The sequence below is a fragment of the Protopterus annectens genome, chromosome 2.part2 (genome assembly GCF_019279795.1).
Source record: "Protopterus annectens isolate FY-2018-M chromosome 2.part2, PAN1.0, whole genome shotgun sequence".
Taxonomy (NCBI): Eukaryota; Metazoa; Chordata; order Ceratodontiformes; family Protopteridae; genus Protopterus; species Protopterus annectens.
The window spans coordinates 531,771,792-531,787,195 of NC_056730.1; the positions used below are offsets into that span (position 1 = coordinate 531,771,792).

The 15,404-nt window shown below is 40.8% G+C and overlaps 1 protein-coding gene across 1 annotated transcript in view; it reads right to left on the reverse strand.

Moving 5' to 3' along the window:
• SH3BP5 (SH3 domain binding protein 5) overlaps positions 1-15,404 on the reverse strand; it is a 1,951,634-nt gene that overhangs the window by 719,106 nt on the left and 1,217,124 nt on the right. The window lies entirely within an intron of this gene.

Here is a 15,404-nt window from a genome sequence, read left to right on the forward strand (position 1 = left end):
TACACTCTTGGAAAAAACAATATCAAGAATTGCCTGCCACAGTTTACTAGTAGTTTTTTTCTCACTTTTGTGTTTCTAAATGATGGATGCAGTACACATAACAAAAAGAAGAAACACTGAGTGAGATGGTGATTCATACTGGTTGTTCACCATGCTGGCTGGTGGAACCAAGACATTCCAAAACCAATTAAGGAATTAAGAAACACCACAAATGAATATACCCAGATGCCAATTATTTTCTTATGTTTCCAGTCTACTTATTTAGGTGTTTCAGTCTACTGGTGTAATTACCAAATCAAGTTTGCTGCACATCCATGTTAGTGCATCTTTCTTACCTGATGCCAAGTGTTTCATATTCCTGTCAAACAAGGACTACTATGATGCCATAATATCAAGACAATATGTGCTTTCACAATAAGGCAAGTGATAAGAAAATAAGTATAGGAAAAAGTGCTTTTCCAGTCGGTGTGATTTCAGGCTCCTTGTTAATCTGGTAATAAATATGGGATTGATGAAGCATCTATCTGGACTTTTTGATCTCAGCAGATGTTGCTGCTTGTGACTTTGGCAGAGTATAACACTGACATGCTTAATACAATTTACCCACCAGATAAGGAGGGAGGGAAATGATGCTTACACACTACTATACTGTGTGATACTGACACACATCTGAACTATATGGCCATAAAGGGCAATGAGTACTAAGAATGATGTCACCACTGTAAAAGCCCCTTAAACCAAGACTGCAGATATCAGCATCGCTATAACTCTCATCTGAAACTTTATTCCCATATTATGTTTGTGTGTGTGTGTGTGTGTGTGTGTGTGTGTGTGTGTGTGTGTGTGTGTGTGTGTGTGTGTGTGTGTGTGTATGTGTGTTTGTTTCTGCCTGTGTTTTTCTTTCACATCAAAATGCACTGAGCAATTAAGAGATCTTTGACATGACACAAGGAAACAAAGTCACATCCAAAATGGCAGTCTGAGTGTGCTAAACGTAGTAATTTTAGATGAATGAGCACAGACCATGACACTAACAACTACCCTTCACTTCTTCCTTAAAAAATTTATTGTGACACCAACAGTCTTCCATTTCCAAATATTATAAGGGTGATACTGACTTTATTTGTTCGCTTATTTACAAGTTTTACCCTGCTGATATTCCTGACTTACAGATCAACTTAGTGGGAAACTGTTTAGTGCCTGTCACATTCTCTTTTGTCACTGTACACTCATCTAATTTCCTTCACATCACAGTGCACTGCCCCAGGTGGAGAAAAGGAAACAGATTCTCATTTTTCCCATTCAAACACCAAAACTGAGCAACATATCTGAATCTGAAGTACATCCCTGCCTAACAAGTGGTAGCATTAAGACTCTAAAGCCCATTTAAAAGGCCAGTCACTCACTCACTCTCTCTCTCTCTCTCTTTCTGGCATGTTTTTCACTCTGTCGTGGAATACTAGGTTTCTGCCTTGGACAACTTTCTGCTTAATTAGCAGATTTGGTGTTCTTTATCCTTTACCCCCCATGAAAAGACTGACCTTAACCCCACTTCTAAGGCATCTTTATGTACAATGAATGGCTTAGAAAAATCGAGAGACATCAAAACAGATTCTGAATACATAGGTTCATAGGTAGGTACTAGGCTATTGGCCCTAGGGCCTATATAAGCCTAGCCAAATGGTACCCTGGCTTTTGCCACCCAAGAAAATTATTTTCCTGTGCCCCTGTCAAGCAGAGCCACAGAAGTGATCCCCAGGGTAAATTTCCTATCTCCCATCCAATCATCAAAATTTTTCTTGAAGAGTACTAATGAGGAGCTTTGTTTGATATAGATAGGTAGTTTGTTCCAGAGTATGGGAAGTCTCTGAGACAGGAATCTATCCTTCCAGCATGTTCTGTTTATTGCGATGACAAGGTTTAGGTCCCTAGAGCATCTAGCTCGGAGGGATTGGGATTTCTTTACGTGGAGCATGTCCAACAGCTCTGGGTTTGACATAGCTTTACGGAACGGATTGTTGCGAGGAAAATCAACTAATATAGTACGTAACTGTGCTATCTTCTCTGGCAACTATTGAGGAAACACAGTACGTTACGACCACAAATACATTTATTGAATACAGCAAAAAATAGCAGCGAAATACAAACTTAAAACATGAGTTAAGCGCTTTCACCTATCCATAGTAGGCTTCTTCAGAACTCATACATTTAAAATAAGCGCCATTTTAAATAAACTTTTAGGCGCGAAGCTGAGCCAACTTAACAACTGATATTTAAAGTGCTACTGTGCTATTTAATAAATAAGACAACATTAAATATCCAAAGCAAATATGTTGTTAACAACATGTTAAACAAAAAGCATTAACCATACATTTCCCTACAAATTGATAAATTCATAAAATGAACCAGTATTCTTATATTACACTTTATAACAAATTAATTCATTTTTATCTTGATTGTGTTATAAAAAATACATACAAAAATAATAAACAAAAAGTAAAAATTGTAATAAATGTAAAAAATGAAACTAATGATAGTAAATGATATGAAATTGAGGAATCAATTGGGGCGTAAGTGTGCACATTGAATATAACATGTTAAGCCTTTGAATATTAAATAATAGTAATATTAACCAATGACTTTTGTGTTACATATAAATAATTGAGCATAAATATCACTCTATAATACATTAAATTGCATAATTGATGTTTATGTAAGTGTAGAATTTGTTATCAATAAAATTGAACATTATGACCTATTATGTAAAATATTTGTTAAAAATGTTGAATGCAATAAATATTATAAATGTTAAAATTAAATGTTATATCTATTTGTTGGTAAAACTCATAAATAATTCTATACCGTATATTTATTTTCAAAAAATGGGTATTAAGGTGATTATATTGTGACAATGGGACTGGATCTATAAAAAATGTAGTGTTGCATGTAAGTTCATTTGGTCAATAAAGGTTTAATAGCAATGGTGTCATTTAATCCTGGTAAGGTAGCAGCATCTGTATATAATTGCCACCATATTTCTCTATAACTTAATACATCTTTGATGTTACCTCCTTTGGGATCAAATTTGATCTGTTCTATGATGGCAAATTTAAAACTGTGTTGAACACCATTGCTTTCAACGTGTCTATACAAGGCATTGTTCATGTCTTTCCTTTTGATACAATATGAATGATCATAAATTCTTCTTTTAAATGCCCTCTCAGTTTTGCCAATGTAGTAAGCTGGACATACTTCACATTTGGCAATATAGACAACATTTGGTGTATTGCAATTTCCCTTTACTGGTCTAATTTTTGTCCCGTTGCTATTATCCAAAACTACTTCTGTGTGACACATAATGAACCTACACTGATTACAATACCCACATTTTTTGGTAAAAGTAGGCTCTTCTCGTGCAACACTCTCATTATGTGTTATATTACGAGTTTCCAAAATCCTTTTCAAATTGTGAGTCATTTTATACACTATTTGGGGCCTTTCACCTAAAATTTGAGATAATTCAGGATTAACTAAAAACATTCCCCAATGCTTAAACAATATTTCTTTAATTGTGTTGACACATGGAGTATAGGGCAATATACAAGCCGTTTTGTATTTACTTGTAGACGTAGATTCAGTCTCTTGAACCATGGGAGGACTTACACCTAAAATTGGAAGATACTTAGTATCTCTTTGGGAAATCACATACTTTTTAACATCTTTTAACATAATTTTGTTATATTTCCTCTCTATAAACATGTTTGTAATATAATCAACCTCAGCTAACAAGTCCTCATATCTGGAAGTCATTCTGGCCGCTCTAATGAGTTGACCCTTAAAAATATTACGAAGCATTCTCCTGGGGTGATTGCTATCGTATTGTAGGTAGTCATTAGAGAAAGTGCTCTTTCTATAAATGTTAGATTTGTAACCTTTCTCATCATGTGTAACAATAGTATCTAAATATGGTAAGCCTTCTTTACTTATTGAATAAGTAAATTTCAAAAAACTACTACTATTGTTAATGAAGGTTAAAAAATCATTTAATTCATCTAAATTACCTTTCCATAAAATATAAATGTCGTCCAAGAAACGAGTATAATGGGAAATATGTGTGATGTATTTGCTCTTAAAAAGTATTTCCTCTTCCCAGTTCAGCATGACAAGATTTGCATATATTGGAGCACTGGCTGAACCCATTGCCACCCCTTTACATTGTTTAAAATGTTCACCTTCGAATAATATAAAATTATTCTCCAATACTAGGGACATACAATCCATAATCAGACATATCCTGTCCCAGTTAATATTAGTGTGTTTCCTTATACTTTCACAAAACATCTCTAAACCCTGTTTGCTGGGTATACAGGAAAATAGATCTATAACATCTATAGTCACGTAATAAATATCAGTGACATCCAATACCATCGGAAATTTACGTAAAAAGTCCCAAGAATCTTTTAGTAAGTGAGGGATATCTTTGTATATATCCTTAAGCCAAACATCGACTAATTTGCCCAAAGGAAAAGTTTTTGCCTTACTGCCTGACACTATAGGTCTAAAAGGTGGGTTGGTTGGGTCTTTATGTATTTTTGGAATGCCCACCAAGGTCGCCATTTTAGGATAATGCACCTTTAAAAAATTGTATAATTCGTTGTTTATACGGTTATCGATCCAAAATTCTTCCAAATATGAATATCTTTGTATGGCAGAGATCACCTCTGAGTAAGCGATATGCGACAGAGTAAAGCTGGAGTTTTTTGACATGGTCTGCGTAGGGCATCTGTTTGAGGCCGGTAATTCTCTTTGTGAGGTATTTCTGTGGCCTTTCCAGTCATTGTAGATGTCTTGTTAGGTACATACCAAAAGGGGCGTTGTACTCTGTAATGGGTCTAATGAGTGATGAGTAGAGGGAAAGTACAGTTTTGTACCTACCATAAATGTAGATGTCCGAACTGTATAGCATCTGCACTGCAGAGACTGACAGAGAGAGAGACAGAGAGAGAGGGAGAGAGAGAGAGAGAAAAGGAAAAAGAAATATTACCAAATTATACAAAGGAAAGCTGCTGATGAGAGGCCCTCAAATGTGATGTATCATGAAGTGAGCTGGCAAGGATGAGAGAAGCATATGAACAAACATATGGCGCCAAACAGAGGGCATGCAGTGATCATCTGTACTTTTGAGAGGAAACCCCCTGTCTATCCCTCACCGCGTGGCACCCAGGGCACACTCAGATAAGGACCTATTCCCAGTGTGGGCTCCAATTTAAACAGTTAAAATTGAAACGAGAATTTGTACCTTTGAAAAGGGACACTAGGGAAACCCCCTGTCTATCCCTCACCGCGTGGCACCCAGGGCACACTCAGATAAGGACCTATTCCCAGTGTGGGCTCCAATTTAAACAGTTAAAATTGAAAAGAGAATTTGTACCTTTGAAAAGGGACACTAGGGTAAAATTACTAGCCTACTCACTAATTTGTACACTAAGGAAGTGTGCCGTTGGCAGGAACTAGTCAGTACCTAGCAAAATCTGGTAATCTTACAGTATAATTCCATGAATTCAGGTGGTGTCTCACTGAATAGTAGCTTACCTTAACATAAACTGGTACACTTACCTACAGCTATCTTTGAGACCCTGCAGACTCCTGGCGGTGTTTCTCCACGTCAGCGAGGTTTTGTAAACCCTACCTTTTTTTCCGCCATTTTTTTCTAAACCTAACTGCTAGCAGGTACTGCTCTAGCCTCCTGCCTGGACGCATCTTCTTCCTAGTAGGTACGCAGACACATAACAGTGCTTAAATTGTTTAATACTTCAAAGTTACTTCTGCAATAGCAGATTTATTGTTGTTAAGTGTTTTTTCAAGTAGCGTTACAGACCTATTTTGGCTTAAAATGTAAACGGCTTGCCTCATCGGCGTGTTTACTGGGAAGCAGCGTGTTGGCGCTCGTTACTGAACTGACTTGTTTTGTGTTTGAGAGTTAACCAGTACAGTATTGCCTCATTTTTTGAACTGTATTTGCCTAGGCATAACGTAAAAACAGTGTAGTTTTGCCTCTTCGGCGTGTTTTTGTGAAGCATCATGTCTGCGTGTGTCTACAGAGTAATAACTGCAGCATTGTTCTGGTGCTTGTACTACTAATTACCTAGCAATGTGTTCAGCTGGTCTGTTTATATCATATCTAAAGAAGCTAGTGCACTAATAACAGCTAGAATAGCGTTGGTAAGCGTCGCTTTTACTACAGTCTGAAAACACTTTGTATGCGTGCTTTCAGCTCTGATAAATCATTGATTGAATGCTATGCAATTGTTTTTTGTGCTGTGTTTGTATCCTTGTTCATAATTGCCATAAAGTAATACTTGGTTAGGAGTCCTAGTTTGTGATTACATTGCCATAACTCCTGTCTTTTTCCCTATCTATTACAGGAAACCCCCTGTCTATCCCTCACCGCATGGCACCCAGGGCACACTCAGATAAGGACCTATTCCCAGTGTGGGCTCCAATTTAAACAGTTAAAATTGAAAAGAGAATTTGTACCTTTGAAAAGGGACACTAGGGTAAAATTACTAGCCTACTCACTAATTTGTACACTAAGGAAGTGTGCCGTTGGCAGGAACTAGTCAGTACCTAGCAAAATCTGGTAATCTTACAGTATAATTCCATGAATTCAGGTGGTGTCTCACTGAATAGTAGCTTACCTTAACATAAACTGGTACACCTACCAACAGCTACCTTTGAGACCCTGCAGACTCCTGGCGGTGTTTTCCCCGCTCAGCCTCGCTCCGACCCCACCCTGCCCCTTATCCCACCGCCCCACTACCTCTACATTTATAAGGTCATTAGCCCAACCCCCTTTTCTCTTGACCAATCCTGATCACCAGTCAATTTACCAACTCTCCTCCCACACTCCAGGCCTACCTTAACTACCAAGTAAAATCTTCTACCTCAGCTTACCCATTAGCCTTTCTCCCACATATCATGGGTAAAGCCACATACTCCATTATCCTTCCCACAGTAGTACTCCTCCTTATTCCTTATTACTTAACCAGATATGAAAACCAAACACTCTCAGGGATTCCTTTCCCCAAAAGCCACACTAGGTCACACTCAAACAACCCCCATCACACCAACACATATTCCCACTACCCACCCTATACTCACAGTCCTAAACCAGTGCATCTTACTCTCCGCTATCCCAAACCATCTACAACTAAATCTAATCTCAAGCTGTTATTCAAGCTGTAAAGATTGTTAGATCATTTGAAAACTTGTATTGCCACAGATGGTGACATCCACCCCAATCCAGGTCCTACCACTACCACAGACCCTAATTCCCTAAAGTTTGCCCGTGTCTCTACCAAGTCCCTCCTTATACTCCACCTTAATCTAAGAAGTATAAACAATAAGGTTCATAATTTTCATGCGATGGTAGCTACCCATTCCCCAGACATCATGTGCCTATCTGAAACCTGGCTCAAACCAACTACTAAGGATGAAGAAATCCTTCCCCCTGGATATAACATCCTTAGGGCTGATCGGATTAACAAAAAGGGAGGGGGGTTAGCTGTATTATTCAAGAATACCCTTAACATCGTCCTTAATCCTATCCTACCCCCCAAAATCTCCAATATAGAACTTATCTCACTAAAGATCTGCCTAAACACCCAAAAATTAATTAATCTCATTGTAATCTATATACCACCAGGAAATCATTCAGATAACCTTGAGCAATTGCTCAGCTGGCTAGCCTCCAATTGCCCTCAAGAAACCATAGTAATAGGTGATTTTAACCTTGACTAGTCCCTCTACACTGCACCCAAAAACCCCCTCGCAATTAACCTTCATGGTTTTTCCCAAAATATTTCTTCTCCTACCAGAATTGGCAACCCTAAACAAAAAGAGAGCATCATTGACTGGATTCTTACTAATAAAGACACACATAATTATACTACAGGGACACTCCCAAATGACCTCAGTGACCACCTTATTACCTATATCCAGAAACACAAGTGTCCATCGAATAACCCCCCCTCTTATAGACTTGTTAGAAACAAGAAGAAATTTGTCCCAAGACTTTTCCTTGCTGAACTCCAATCCTGCAATTGGTCCACCCTGAAAACTTTACCACTTGAAGAGAGCGTGGCACACTTTAATAGTACTTTCCTGAAGATACTTGACTCTCACGCCCCAAACCGACAAATCAGAACCAAGGAGCGAATAGCACCTTGGCTGTCTAGCAAACCAAATCTAAAATTAAACTTTGAAACCAGGCCTGGCATAACTGGAGAGCCACCAAAACCCCACTAGATCGCATCAAGTTTCAACAGCTTAGAAACACTACTAAGCGCCACTACCCAAGACAAAAACAATATTTTGTCACCTTCAGGACAAACACCAGAACAACCCAAAGAAATTCTGGGCTGGATTTAATAAGCTCCTCCCGGTAAATCTACTACCCCAACCCCTGAGAAACTCATTGGGAAAGAACCAGAGATAATAGCCAATGCTTTCAACTCTTTTTCATCGAGACCATCCAGTCCCTAACCAGTCAGCTTACCACTACCAACTCTTCTATTACCCACACTAAAGACTCAGTCCACCCCACCTTTAATCTACAGCCGGTACCTACCTCCTATATAGCACCCTCCTGAAAAACTCAAACCAACCACCTTAGCTGCTGACCAGCTCCTGCAGAATACCTTCAAATAGCGTCAGACGCCATTGCCTATCCCATCTCAATATTGATTAATAGAACTATAACTGAAACTACCATTCCCTCTATTTGGAAAATCTCATATATCATCCCTCTTCATAAAGGGGGGACCTCCATGGAAACATCCAACTACCGTCCCATAGCAATACTGTCTCCAATAGCTAAAGTCATGGAACGGTGTGTTCACAAACAGCTCTTACACTATCTCAACCTTAATAGTCTTCTGTCCCCAACTCAGCATGGCTTTCACCCCCATCACAGTACAACCACTGCCCTTCTTTCCTTTGTTGACTCAGTCAACAACAACCGAATCAAGAAATTAATTTCCTCTGCTCTTCCTTGACCTCTCAAAGGCCTTTGATATGGTCAATCATAAGCAACTGCTTCACACCCTGGAAACCCTATACCTTGACATCCCAACCATAAACTGGTTTAAAGCCTATCTCGTGTAGGCAACAAGCCGTCCAATGGCAAAACAAGCTATCCGTCCTACTTCCCAACACCATAGGTGTTCCTAAGGCTCTATACTGGGTCCTCTTCTTTTCTCAGTTTTCATTAATGAACTTCACTGATCATCCCCAATTCTACATGCATCCAATATGCAGATGACTCTACCCTGATCTGTTCTGGCGTCTCCTCCCGAAACTTCAAACAATCACCCAAAACTGCTTTCGTTAGTGGAAAAATGGTTCTCTATAAGGCAACTAATCCTTAATCCTACTAAAACCAAACTATTGCTTTTCTACCCTCTGCAACTACTCCTTTAGGTAAAGAACCTCTGTATGTGGACAACATGTTCCATGTGGAATCTATAAATGGTACCATCATATCCCCGGTCTCTCATACCAAACTATTAGGTGTGACCATAGATAACAAGCTTAAATTTGATATACACATTAACCAAACCATGAAATCCGTGAACAAGAAACTTGGATCTATGTACAGAATAAAAAATTTCCTAACCCCTCATACTAAACTAACCATTGCTCGCACTCACCTCCTTTCCACCCTCCTTTATGCCTCACCAATACTGTCGTTCCTCAACAAGCGGGAACTCAATAAACTATCTGTTGCCTATAATCATATAGCTAGATTTATAACAGGAACCCCGTATCGTACTCACCACTGCCTCAACCTAAATAACCTCGGATGGCTCGAACTCCCCAACCTTCTCAAACTCAAACAACTTACTGAGGCTTTCAAAATAATCAACCAACCGGACAGAACCCCCTCTGAGCAATATCCTTACCCCCTACTCTAACCTAAAATCACTCAGGTCAGCTAATAGTGTTCAGGTTCTAACCATTAAATCTAATAACTCTGGAGGTGATGCTCTCTATGCCAATTCCATTGGAAAGCTATGGAACTCTCTACCCAATAGCCTCAGACTAATGACCTCGATTAATCAATTCAAAACTCACCTCAAAATATTTCTTAAGTCCGAATGGTTATGCCCATGTCCTAAACCAGACTAGCCGCTGCAGTACTTACCCTGCATCAGAGATCGCAACTCTTCCCTGTGACTTCAATTGGTCGCCGACCTAGTATTTATCTGTATAATATTACTGATTGTTACTTTATAAATATGTTATTCTAATGGCGTTCACTGTTTATGTTTTTTATGCCAATCTATACCATTTGTAAATGTATTCTGTATTGTCTTATCTGTGGAGCTTTTCTCCCCGGGCCTCTACTGAAAATGGACATGTATCCAGCTAGACTAGCCCGGTCAACAAATGTAAAATAAATAAATAAATAAAATAAAATAAATAACAACTGGGTTGTCCTGTCATCAGGCAGCCCTTCAGTCGGCCGGATTCCAAAGTCCGGGTCCGGCTTCGGCTGATGTCGCACTTCACCCGACGTCATCTCTGTTGGTCTTCGGGTATAAAGGCATCAGCCGACGCCATTTTCCTCAGTGTTTCTTGCCCCAGATGCCAGTAGCCCTCTTGAAGGCTAAAATTTGGATAGATGCCAATGTTTCCAAAAAGATAGAGGTAAACACAAAAGTAAGCATGTATGTACATATATACAAACAAATACACCATAAAGACTCCCCCACCAGCTAGCTATTAGGAGGGTAAACACCCTAGGAGTACCACAGAGGGAAGGAGGGAGGGTAATCCTGACTGCAGATGCTATCCAGTTCGGACATCTACATTTATGGTAGGTACAAAACTGTACTATGTCCTTCATGGATGCATCTGCAGTCATAACAACTGGGTAGAATACCATAGCCAACTAGGGAGGAGGATAAAACTAGATTATGGTGTGTTTAGGATCCCTTGCAGTACAGCAGTGGCAAACCCTGCTCGGGATCTGGAATATAGAGGCAAATTATAATGCTTGGCAAATGTATGCACGGAGGTCCAAGTAGCCGCCTCAATAATGTCTTTGGTTGCCACTCCTCGTAAGAAGGCTGTGGTAGTGGCTGTTGCCCTTGTAGAATGAGGTCTTATGTTCTGTGGAATTGGTTTTCCATGGAAGGAGTAACAGAATCGTATGCAATTTCCTATCCATTTGGAGATTGTCTGTTTGGAAATAGCTTTTCCTTCCCTTCCTGTTGCATAGGCTACAAAAGTTGGTCAGTCTTTCTGTTATTTTTAGTTCTGTCCAAGTAGTAGCGTAGCTGTCTATGTACATCCAAGGTATGCAGTATTCTTTCCCCTCTGTTTTGTGGGTTGGGGAAGAAGGTAGGTAGGTGGATTGCCTGGTTTAAAGACACTCTGGATACCACCTTAGGCATAAATGTAGGATTAGTCCTCATGGACACTCTATCTTGGTGGAAGATTAGGAAGGGTTGCACTGCCATTAAGGCCTGTAGTTCCGAAACCCTCCTTGCTGAAGTAATTGCCAGTAGGAAAGCAGTCTTCCATGACAGGTGTTGTAGGTCTGCTGTTGCTGCTGGTTCAAAGGGTGATAGTGTCAACTTTTCTAGCACAAAGTTCAAGTCCCAAGCTGGCAATGGTGGTTTCCTTGGAGGTTTTACATTCTTGATTCCTCTGAGGAACTGCCTGAGCAAAGGGTGTGAAAAAACAGGTGGATCAAAGCTGTATTCTGCTGATATAGCTGATGCATGTATCTTGATGGAGGAGTAGGACAGGCCTGAATGTAGAAGTTCGGCCAGATACTCCAGAATGTTAGGCATATCTATGTTTGACACATCTTTTCCTCTTTCAGTACTCCAAATGACAAACCTTTTCCATTTTCCTGCATAGTTCCTTCTTGTTGAAGGTCTGCGGGCTTCAAGAATAATGTCTTTAACCCTTTGGGAAAGTTCTGGATTAGCTGCTGCTATGTGATGTTCCATGCAGTCAGTTGCAACGTTTTTAGGTTTGGATGCATGATGCTGTAGTTGTTCTGAGTTAACATCAAAGGCATCAGGGTATTGGCCACATATTGTTCCGAGACATGCTCCTTAGCAGTGGGTACCAGTGTTGTCTTGGCCAGTTTGGAGCTATCAGGATTATCCTTGGACGTTCTTCCTTGATTTTTAGCAATACCTTGTGTATCAAGGGAAGAGGTGGGAATGCATATGCTGTTAGGCCTTTCCAGCTGAAGGAGAGCGAATCCACTTTCCATGCTAGTGGGTGGAATGTCCTTGTGCAGAATTTTTTGAGCTGGTGATTGAGAGGTGAAGCGAATAGATCTATCTGAGGCATTCCCCATTTCTTTGAGATGGTCTTGAAGATGTCCGGGTGTAGCATCCATTCGTGGGCATCCGAAGTGGTTCTGCTTAATATGTCTGCTAGAGTATTTTCTTTTCCCGGTACAAATATTGCCTGTAACTGGATGTTGTAGCTGAGTGCCAGGTTCCACAGCTCCAAAGTCATTCTGCATAGGGGGTATGAATGAGTGCCTCCTTGTTTGTTGATGTACCACATGACTGTGGTGTTGTCTGTCCTTATCATCAACTGGCCCTATTTGAGAAATGGTCTGAACTTTTGGATTGCCAGTTTTACTGCCAGCATTTCTTTTAGGTTGATGTGCAGGTGAAGTTGATCCTGCGTCCACAATCCTTGCACGCATTTGTCCAGCATGTGGGCCCCCCATCCTAGGTCTGAAGCATCTGTTGTGATGGTCTGGCTTGCTTGACATCTGCGAAAGGGTAGCCCTGGGTTTGACTGGCATGCCTGAGCCCACCATAGGAACTCCTGTTTTAAGCATGGAATTAGTGGAATTTCTGTTTCTAGGCTGTGTCTGTGTTGGGACCATAAATTCTTTAGGTACCACTGTAGTTTTCTCATATGTAGTCTGGCAAGTGGGACCAAGATTATGCATGATGCCATGAAGCCCAAGGCCTGCAGTACTTTTCTTGTTGTTAACTTGTTCTGTTTTGTTAGTGCCAAGAAGTAAAGAGGGAGTTCTTTTTGTCTTTCTGTAGTTAGGAATGCCATTTGTTTTACTGTGTCCAATTCAGCATGAATGTCCTTGTTTGGGATGGTATCAGCCTTGACTTTTGTAAATTGACTGTGTATCCCAGTGCTTGTAGCAAGTAAATGACCCTTTGTAAATCTGTTGTCAGCTTGCTTTTGTTGTCCCCTTGTAGCAGGCAGTCGTCCAGGTATGGGTAAATTTGAATTCCCTGTAGTCTGCAATGGGCGATTACTGATGCCAGGCATTTTGTGAATACTCTGGGCGCAGTAGATAAGCCAAAGGGCAATGCTGAGAATTGATAATGCTCTGATCCTGCAAGAAATCTGAGGTATCTTCTGCAGATTGGTCGAATGGGGACGTGCAGGTATGCCTCCTTGAGATCTAGAGTTACCAGCCAACACTCCTTGCCCAGCAGGCGTTGCTGTAGAGTCAGCATTTTGGATTTTGGGACAATGATGAATGTATTTAAGGTGGACAGGCCGAGAATAGGTCTCCAACTTTTTTCCTTTCTTGGAACTAGGAATAGTCTGGAGTAGAATCCCTTTCCTTGCTCTGTTGTTGGCACTCTTTCCACAGCTCTCATGTTTGCTAACTGCATTATCTGTTGTAGAGCCTCTGTTTTTTGATTTGGAGGTAGATTTGGCATTCCTCTTTTGACTGGTAAGGTGTGGAAGTGGAACCGGTAACCTTGATCTATGGTTTGTAAAATCCACTTGTCTTTTGTGATATAGTGCCAGTTCTTTGAAAATAAGGTTAATTTGCCGCCTAATGGAGCTGCTATTTGTTCCCTGGTAGGCGGATTTAGGTTAAGTCACTGTGGTTGTGTTGTTGTAGTGGCAGTGGTTGTGTCTGTGCCTCTGTTGTTACCTTGCCACTGTCGTCCTCTGTAGGCACCTCCTCTGGATTGGTTTCTGCCTCTGGAACGTCTATTCCTGCCCCTTTGGGATTTTGTGGAGTCAGGAAAGGACCAATTTTTGGCAGGCCAGTTCCTGCTAAACCTTGGGGGTTGAACCTGCAAGAAATCTTTAACCGTTTGAACAGATTTTGCCTTTTCTTCCATTTTCTTCATAACCTGCTGGGCAGGTGTACCAAATAAACTTGTCTTATCCATAGGAGCATCTAATAACTTAGCTTTAACATGATCCGGTAAAGCTTGTTCCTTTAGCCATGCATGCCTTCTTATCACTGTGCCAGTCATGGCTGATCTAAATGAAGCCTCCAGTGCATCATAGCCACATTTTAAGGAATGGTTACTAACCTGTTGTATGTTATTTACCATTTCTAATACATATTTCTTATCAAGAGATTCATCAGTGGATAGCTTTTTTGTTAACTGATCAAGCATAAACTCTTGGTATTGTATCATGTGAAACTGACAGTTTAAAGCTCTAGCTGAGAGAGTAGCTGAGGTGTAGACCTTTTTGCCCCATCTGTCTAATGACCTGGCTTCCCTTTCAGAAGGAATAGGGTTCTTAGCTATGGTCGCTACTGCCTTGGGACCCTGGGATATAGTTTCGGGGTCTGCAAGTGGGGCCTTGTAAAGGTGGTGATGAGTGTCTGGAACCCTGTAAAATCTGTCTGGTTTGGCAGGGGCTGGAGGTAATGAATCTGGTGCAGAGCAGACATCATTGAAGGCATCATCCACCACAGAGAGAACAGGAGGTATAGCTAAGGGCCTGTGCTGTGGAAGGTGCAGAAAAGTCCTAAGTCTTTTTCTGGAGTCTGAAAAATCCTGCTGCTGCCATTGGAACTGCTCTTGCATGGCATGTAAGGTTTCCCCAAAGGAAAATTCTTCTGGTGGGGAAGCAGCTGGAATGGATTCTTCAGCATCTGAGTCTTCAAAATTGGAGAAAGGAGCCTCTGGCTGGTCAGTTATGTCTGATTCATCGGCAGAATCATCAGAGGACACTGGCTCAGGGGGCTCTGCCCTAGGTCTCTTCTCTGGGGGCTGAGAGGCCCTGTCTGGGTGAGATTGAGATCCCCTAATTAATGAAATTAAATCTTCTGCCAGAGTAAGCATTTGAGAACTAGAGGAGGGCCTGGTTGTAGGGGTTTTAACAGGCCCTGGTTTAGTAGTTTTGGCTGCTTTAGCCCTGGCAAAGGCCTTAATGGACATGGCTGCTGGAGGCCTAGCAGCACCACGTGCTGGGGTAGAGACATCCAAGGGAATGGTGTCTGATAAGTCAGTGGCAACCACCGTAGTGGATAAAATTTCTGAGGCCGATTCAAGAGTGGTAGCAGGGGCCTCAGTTGTAGAGATAGATTCAGCTGTACTTTGATCAGTTTTCTCGGTTTCGGCCGAAACCGAGACACT